This window comes from Myotis brandtii, unplaced genomic scaffold (assembly GCF_000412655.1).
Source record: "Myotis brandtii unplaced genomic scaffold, ASM41265v1 scaffold219, whole genome shotgun sequence".
Lineage (NCBI taxonomy): Eukaryota > Metazoa > Chordata > Mammalia > Chiroptera > Vespertilionidae > Myotis > Myotis brandtii.
This window is the reverse complement of record NW_005358217.1, coordinates 268,747-277,154: the sequence shown is the minus strand read 5'-3', so window position 1 is coordinate 277,154 and position 8,408 is coordinate 268,747. Positions and strand designations below refer to the sequence as shown.

The 8,408-nt window shown below is 39.1% G+C and overlaps 1 pseudogene; it reads right to left on the bottom strand.

Annotated features, from left to right (window-relative positions):
* Nucleotides 1-886: 886 nt before the first annotated feature.
* LOC102247830 lies at nt 887-1,121 on the bottom strand (annotated as a pseudogene).
* Nucleotides 1,122-8,408: the final 7,287 nt, after the last annotated feature.

Sequence of the window (8,408 nt, the reverse complement as noted above, 5' to 3'; positions counted from 1 at the left end):
TGTGGACTGTGTGGCCCCAGGCCCTGTGGGGGTGGAGAGGTTCAAGCTGCAGCCGGTGACACCTGATGACCTGGGGCATACCTGGCACCCCAGCCTCGCTGACTCCGCGGGCCACTGCCCTAACAGCTCTGTACCTCTGCAGTCCTCCGCAGCCCTCCGGCTCCGACCAGTGCAGTCTGTCCAGCATGGTCCATCTATCTGCACACCCCGAGGCCATCCGGCCACATGCACTCGGGCAGCTCCTGCCTGGCCACACGCACTCCAGCTGCTCCCGCTCAGACTCTTTTCCTGCCCCTGGCGGCAGACCCAGTGCGCCTGCTCGGAGCTGCGCCTTGGTGATTGCACTTGGAGAAGCTGCCCTTTCTTTATTTTTAAAAGACTGCACCGCACACACCCAGCCCCCAGCGCCACCCCGGCCTGGGTGAGGGGCCGCCAGTTTGTGAAGGCTGGCAGCACCCCTGATCGTGGTGGGGGGCCCCCTCTGGGGCGCTGGACCAGCCTGGGCTAGAGGCCACCAGCGTTTTGAAGGCTGGCCTCGCCCCTGTTCCAGGGGGGGTCCCCTCATGGTGACCGGTCATCTGTCTGGTTGTGACAGCCCTAGGCTATTATTAGTATATGTATTTAAAGCTGATCTCAGATGAAGTATTGCAACCATAATCCCAAGAAATCATTCAGTTTAGCACAGCGAGTTCCTGCAAGATGTCAGAGCAAGTGAGAAATCATCCCAAAGTAAAAAGTGATGGTTCATCATCTTTTACAAGTGAGAGGAAAACATCAAGGAGCAAAATACAACCTCATTAAATTGATGGATATCTTCACAGCTTTAATTGACAAAATCCAGAGGGCTCAATTTCCTGATTTGAGGAGTCTATTTTCAAGGTGACTGTCAAGGTAAATAAGAGCTTTCAGGCTTGTCTCTGCCATGGACCATGATCTTCAGTCCTTCAATGGGAATCTCCTTCTCTTTATTGCTTTCTGAACATACTGCTGGTAGCGCTTGAAGAGGTTGGTGCACAGGTCCCCAGAGCTGTCCCTCTGAGGAACTTCTAGGCAAACCAGCGATTAAAGCACTCATCATACTTGGGCTTCATGTCATTGCAACCCTCCCCTATGCTGTTCATGGTGGTGGCCTAATTGTTCATTTTTAACCATTAAATATTTGCTGCAGAAATTTACCTGAAGAGATTTCAGGCATCTCTAGTAATTTAAATTTTGCTTGGAATCATAAGTATCTGATATTCTAGATAACCCTAAAATGAATGAGCTTATCTGTCAATGAGAAGGCATATGTGCATTCTTCAATCAATTTTGGAAGGCTTAAAAAAAAGATATAAATACTTGTAAAAAAAAGAGCTGTGATATGATCATCATAAAAAAATCATTGGAAAAATATCCTCAGGTGAGGATCAACAAAAACAAAAAACTCACAGAACTGTACACTAAAATGCATGAATTTTACTACATGTGAATTATACCTTAATGAAAATATTTTAATTGAAAAGAAAAGATTTTTAAAAATGAATAAAATCTAACACAGAGAAAACAAACAAAAAAAGATGTAGAAGGAGTGTTGGAGTCAGGAAGTTAGCCCGAATGAACTGCCATTGTTCACTGCTTCTCTGGTTGTGGGTCCCAAGAAAGGAGATTGAAAGTATCAGAAGGTGCCTCTAGACATGGGAGGAAAGCCCCACTTAATGAGAAGGGAAATAAGGTGATCTAAGTAATGGCACCATATGTTACCAGTGATGTTGGCACCAAAACAGCACCAGTTACCAGCAAGTTGTACCTCGGTTCTTGAGTTTGGCAAAGAAATAATTCAGAGCCAGGAAATCAAAATTATAAGAGAAAGTCTATTTATAAAGTTACAGAGGTAGTAGAAGTGAGCCATCTTGGCTGTATAGGCTAAGGAAACAAGTTACAGAGGCATAAGAAGGACCCTTATAGTTTAGGAGAGTGAAAGGCAAAGGTAACATACCTGGGGGGAGAATGAGGGGGAAGGGAAATGTGTGGCATTCTTCCCCAGAGGGATATTTTGAGCTGGGTCCTTAGTCTTGAGGATTTTAAAGGTTGGGAGTTTAGGGGAGCTAAATAGACTATTCATCAGCTTTATGCTGATGCCCCCAAATGAAATTTATTTCCCTGACTTTATCTGTCCTTGTGTGTAGTTTGCACCAGTGGCACTAATTGGATTTCTGGTATCTATCTCGCTGAGTAGAGTTATTTAAGCTATTTACTATCTGGTTGGGGAGGAGAAATGTAAACCATTTACTCTTAAGTGTCCTTGGTTAGGGAGGATAGGATTCTGTTGTTATTTACTAGATGGCTATAAACTGCTTGGCCATTTAACTATCTGTCTCAGTTTCCCTATTCTACTTGTCCTGGCTTACTAGCCTGTCTCATTTCCATTGACCTATTTTCAATTTTACTTATTCTTTTACTGGCTGTATTGAGTCTACTAATGAGCCCATCTAAGACATTATTTTATTTATTTATGTATTTATGTATTTATTTTACTCACCCAAGGATATGTTAGAGAGAGAGAGAGAGACATCAATGTGAGAAAGAAATATCAACTGGTTGCCTGCTGTATGCACCTAGACCAGGGATCAAACCCACAACCTAGGTATGTACCCTGAGCAGGAATCGAACTCACAACGTTTTGGTGCAGGGCATGACCCTTCACTTACTTAGCCACCTGACCAGTGAAAAACATTCTTTATTTCTATTAAAGTATTTTTTTATTTCTAGCATTTAGTTTTTATTTTTTCTGAAACATTCCATCCATCTGCTTATATTATCTGTCTTTTTTTAATATTGTCTACTTTTTCCATTAGAACCTTCAACATATTAACCATAGTTTTTTTTCAGTTCTCCATCTAATAATTCCAAAATTTGTGTCATATCTGAATCTGGTTCTGAAGCTTGCTTTGGTTCTTCAGACTATATTTTATCATGCCTTTTATCACACCTTGCAATTTTTTCTTAAAATCTGCATACAATGAATCAGGTAAAAAATGACTATAAATAGAGCCTTATTGTGATGATTTATGTTAATCTAGATAAGAGTTGTACTGTATTTAATATTTTTTACAGCCTCAATTTCTTTAGTGTCCTTGTTTTTATTTACCCTCTTAGATTTGTGGCTTCCTTATATACTGATACTCAGAAAGAGTCTGGGTTTTGCAGATATTTCAGTTGTAAGCCACTGTTACAACCAGTTTTTTGAGCCACCATGATGTGGTGGTAGATTTTTGAGGCAGAATGTTCTTTAATTTTCCAGTAAGTTTCAGTCTTTTAGTGGGCCAGTGACTGAGGGCTGTGGCCTTTCCAAAAGTTTCTGTTCCTCCATAGTGGTATAGCTTTTGCCCTCTGCCCCCTGCTCTCTTTCCTAGTTGTATCATTCTAAATTTATTTTCTTGAAGACTTGTTCCCATGTTGACTATGCCTTACCCCTACCTTAGGTGAGAAAGAAAGGTTCATAAATATTTTCCCTCATCTGGAATAAGATTTCAGAACTGTACTTTGGAGGGTAGGTTTTTGTTTCCATTACATGAACCTCTCATAATGGCCAGATTAAGCAAGTAGGACAGGGTAGAAAGTGTTGGGGCAGAAGGAGATAATTATATAGCCTGTGATATTCTTAAGATGTCACAATTTCACCATCAATGATGCTATTGTAGTCACCCCCACTAGGCACACGTTATGTATTTCTGCCATTTAATTAAATTAAGAATAACTAAGAGCATGATCAATTCCCCAATAACCTTCAATTTCTTTTCTTTTGTTAATCCTCACTCAAAGATATTTTTCCATTGAGTTTTAGAGAGAGTGGGAGGGAGGGAGAGGGACAGAAAGAGAGAAACATCAATGTGAGAGAAACACAACAATTGGTTGCCTCTGGCATGTGCCCTGAGCTGGGGATCAAGCCTGCAACTGAGGTACATGCCCTTGACCAGAATCAAAGCTGTAACCCTTCAGTCTTCAGGTTGACACTCCACTAAGCCAATCTGACTAGGGCAACCCTTCAATTTCCTAAACAAAACATCTAAGTCTCAAGGAAGATAATTTAATTTGTGTCTATTTCAGTCTATTTTGGATCTACACAAGTTGGTAAAAATTAACATTGAGTCTAACAGGTTCTGCTCTAAGATAACCAGGTGGTGTTGCTTGTCACACTGCACATTTTTCAGTTTCATTTTTCTAAAAAAATCAATCTGATAGAGCAGAAATTATTCCTAACCAAGCAGGTTTTATTACTAACTTCTACATGGCTTTGGAGAACCACTTTGTTTATTTATGGGCCTCAGATTTCCTATATGAACAATGAATAGATCAGGCGAGAATCATTTCTAAGGGCCTCTATTTCTCCTTCAAATCTTATATGGTTCTTCCAAATTTCTCTCCCTAAGGCTAGCACAGTGCCGGACACCAAGTAAGTACATGAACACAGAAGGAGCAAAATCAGCATTTCTTTCTGAGTGCTGGAATAAAATTTCTAAGGACAAAATAGTCAATAATTTGGTAACTATACCTATGTTAAAGTTCTTTGATGAGTTCTGAATATGAGAATATTTTTTTAATTTTGTTTTATTGCTTAAAGTATTACAAAGAGTATTACCTATGTCTCCCCCCGCCCTTGACCTTCCTTCGGCCTCCCCTACCCCCAGTAGGGTATTACATATGTGTCCTTTTTTTCCCCGCCCTTGACAATCCCCTGCCCTCCCTTACCCCCCAGTGTCTTATGTCCATTAGTTATGCTTATATGCATGCATACAAGTCCTTCGGTTGATCTCTTACTCCCCTCCCTTCTGCCCCCCAACCCTCTCTGGCCTTCCCACTGCAGTTTGACAATCAGTTTGAGGCAGCTCTGCCTCTGTATCTATTATTGTTCAAAAGTTTGTAATGGTCTTTATTATCCATGAATGAGTGAGATCATGTGGTATTTTTCCTTCATTGACTGGCTTATTTCACTTAGCATAATGCTCTCCAGTTCCATCCATGCTGTTGCAAATGGTAAGAATTCCTTCTTTTTTACAGCAGCATAGTATTCCATTGTGTAGATGTACCACAGTTTTCTAATCCATTCATCTGCTGATGGGCACGTAGGCTGTTTCCAAATCTTAGCTATGGTAAATTGTGCTGCTATGAACATAGGGGTGCATATATCCTTTCTGATTGGTGTTTCTAGTTTCTTGGAATATATTCCTAGAAGTGGGATCACTGGGTCAGATGAGAGTTCCATTTTTAACTTTTTGAGGAAACTGCATACTGTTCTCCACAGTGGCTGCACCAGTCTGCATTCCCACCAGCAGTGCACGAGTGTTTCTTTTTCTCCACATCCTCTCCAGCACTTAAAAGATATGTGTAGATGTCAATATTTAGGCCATACCATTTGTTCTATTCATCTACTTACCTCTCACTGCCCTTTGGTATCATGGAAGTATAGCATTACCTACCTTCTGCCTAAAACTCTTGTCCACTGTTCCTGGTGTTCATCATTTATCACTTTGAATTTCTGCCCATATTCTTCCTCTTGGCCTTAATATCTTTTTTTAAAAATTATTTATTGTTTAAAGTCTTACATATGTCTCTTTTTTATCCCATTGACCTCTTCCTGTTTGTTCCCATGGCCACCAGCACATGCCTTCACCCCTCTACTGTCTGTGTCCATGGTTTATACTTATATGCATGCATACAAGTCCTTTGGTTGATCTCTCACCCTCCTCCCCTCCTGCCCCCCCCCCATCTTCCTTCTGAGGTTGGGTGGTCTGTTCAATGCTTCTATGTCTCTAGATCTATTTTAGTTCACCAGTTTATGTCATTCATTACATTACACAAATAAGTGTGATCATGTGATATTTACCTTTCTCTGACTGGCTTATTTCATTTACCATAATGCTCTCCAGGTCCATCCACGCTATTGCAAATGGTAAGCGTTCCTTCTTTTTTTATAGCAGCATAGTATTTCACCACAGATTTTTAATTCACTCATCTGCTGATAGGCACTTAGGCTGATTCCAAATCTTAGCTATTGTAAATTGTGTTGTTATGAACATAGGGGTGCATGTATCCTTTCTGATTGGTGTTTCTGGTTTCTTGGGCTATAGTCCTAAAAGTGGGATCACTGGGTCAAATGGAAGTTCCATTTTTAAATTTTTGAGGAAACTCCATACTGTTTTCCACAGTGGCTGCAACAGTCTGCATTGCCACCAGCAGTGCACGAGGGTTCCTTTTTCATCACATCCTCACCAACACTTGTCGTTTCTCAATTTGTTGATGATAGCCATTCTGACAGGTGTAAGATGGTACCTCATTGTTGTTATTTGCGTCTCTCTGATGATTACTGACTTTGACCATGTTTTCATATGTCTCTTGGCCTTCTGTATGTCCTCTTTCTAAAGAGGTCTATTTAGGTCCTTTGTCCATTTTTTTTATTGGATTGTTTATCTTCCTTTTGTTAAGTTGTATGAATTCCCTATAAATTTTAGAGATTAAACTGTTATCAGAGGTAACATTGGCAAATATGTTCTCCCATGCAGTGGGCTTTCTTGTTGTTTTGTTGATGGTTTCTCTTGCTGTGAAGAAGCTTTTTATTTTGATGTAGTCCCATTCGTTTATTTTCTCCTTAGTTCCCATTGTCCTAGGAACTGTATCTGTAAAGATATTAATAACTACATATGTCTGATATGCTTATGGATTCTTCTAAGATTTTTATGGTTTCCCATGTTACGTTTAATTCTTTTATCCATTTTGAGTTAATTTTTGTGCATGGTGTAAGTTAGTAGTCTAGTTTCGTTTTTTTTTGCATGTATCTGTCCAATTTTTCCTACACCATTTATTGAAGAGATTGTCTTGATTCCATTGTATCCTCTTGCCTCCTTTGTCAAATATTAATTGAGCATAATGGCTTGTGTTTATTTCTGGGTTCTTTGTTCTGTTCCGTTGGTATGTATGTCTGTTCTTGTGCCAGTACCCAGAAGTTTTGAGAACAGTGGCTTTGTAGTATAGCTTAATATCTGGTAATGTGATCCTTCCAATTTTCTTCTTTCTCAGGTTTGCTGAGGTCTTTTATTTTTTATTATTCCATATGAGTTTTTGGAGAGTTTGTTCTAGGTCTGTGAAATATGCTGTTGGTATTTTAATGGTGATTTTATTGATTCTATAGATTGCTTTGGGTAGTATGGATATTTTAGTGATGTTGATTCTACCAATTCATGGACATGGTATATTATTCCATTTGCTTATATCATCTTCCTCTATCTCTTTTTTCAATGTCCTGTAGATTTCTGAGTACAGGTCTTTTACCTCCTTAGTTAAGTTTATTCCTAGGTATTTTAATTTTTTGTTGCAATGGTAAATGGGATAGGTTTTTTTTTGTTGTTGTTTGTTTCTCTTTATGTGCGTTCATTGTTGGTGTATAAAAAAAGTCATAGATTTCTGGGTGTTATTTTTTTTTCTCTATCTCAGAAGCCAGATCCGTATTAAGTTTTTTCAACAGAAATTCAGGTTCGGTCTGGGTGTTAATTTTATATCCTGCTACATTGCCAAATTCATTTATTAGGTCTAGTAGATTTTTGATGGAGTCTTTGGGGTTTTCTATGTACAATATCATGTCATCTGTGAATAAGTACAGTTTTACTTCTTCCTTTCCAATTTGGATGCCTTTTATTTCTTCTTCTTGTCTGATCGCTATGGCTAGCACTTCCAGGTCTATATCAAACAGGAGTGGTGAAAGTGGGCATCTATGTCTTGTTCCTGTTCTTAGGGGAAATGGATTTAGCTTTTGCCCATTGAGTATGATGTTGGATGTAGGTTTGTCATATAAGGTTTTTACTATGTTGAGGTATGAGTCCTCTATCCCCACTTTGCTGAGACATTTTATCAAGAGAGGGTGTCGGATTTTGTCAAATGCTTTTTCTGCATCTATTGACATGATTATGTGATTTTTATATCTCAATTTGTTTATGTGATGTATCATGTTTTTTATTATTTTATTTTATTTTATTTATTTATTTATTTTTGATGTATCATGTTTTTTGATTTGCGGATATTGTACCATCCTTGCATCCCTGGAATTAATCCACTTGGTCATGGTGTATGATCTTTCTAATGTAATGGTGGATCCAATTTGCTAGAATTTTGTTGAGGATTTTAGCATTTATGTTCATCAGGGATATTGGCCTGTAACTTTCTTTGTAGTGTCTTTAACTGGTTTTGGGATTAGGGTAATGCTGGCTTCATAGACAGAGCTTGGAAGTCCTCCTTCACTTGAATATTTTTGAATTGTCTGATGAGGATAGATTTTAGTTCTTCTTTGAATGTTTGGTACAACTTCCCTGTGAAGCCATCTGGTCCAGGGCTTTTGTTTGGTGGGAGTTTTTTTGGTTACTGCTTTAGTTTCATCAGTA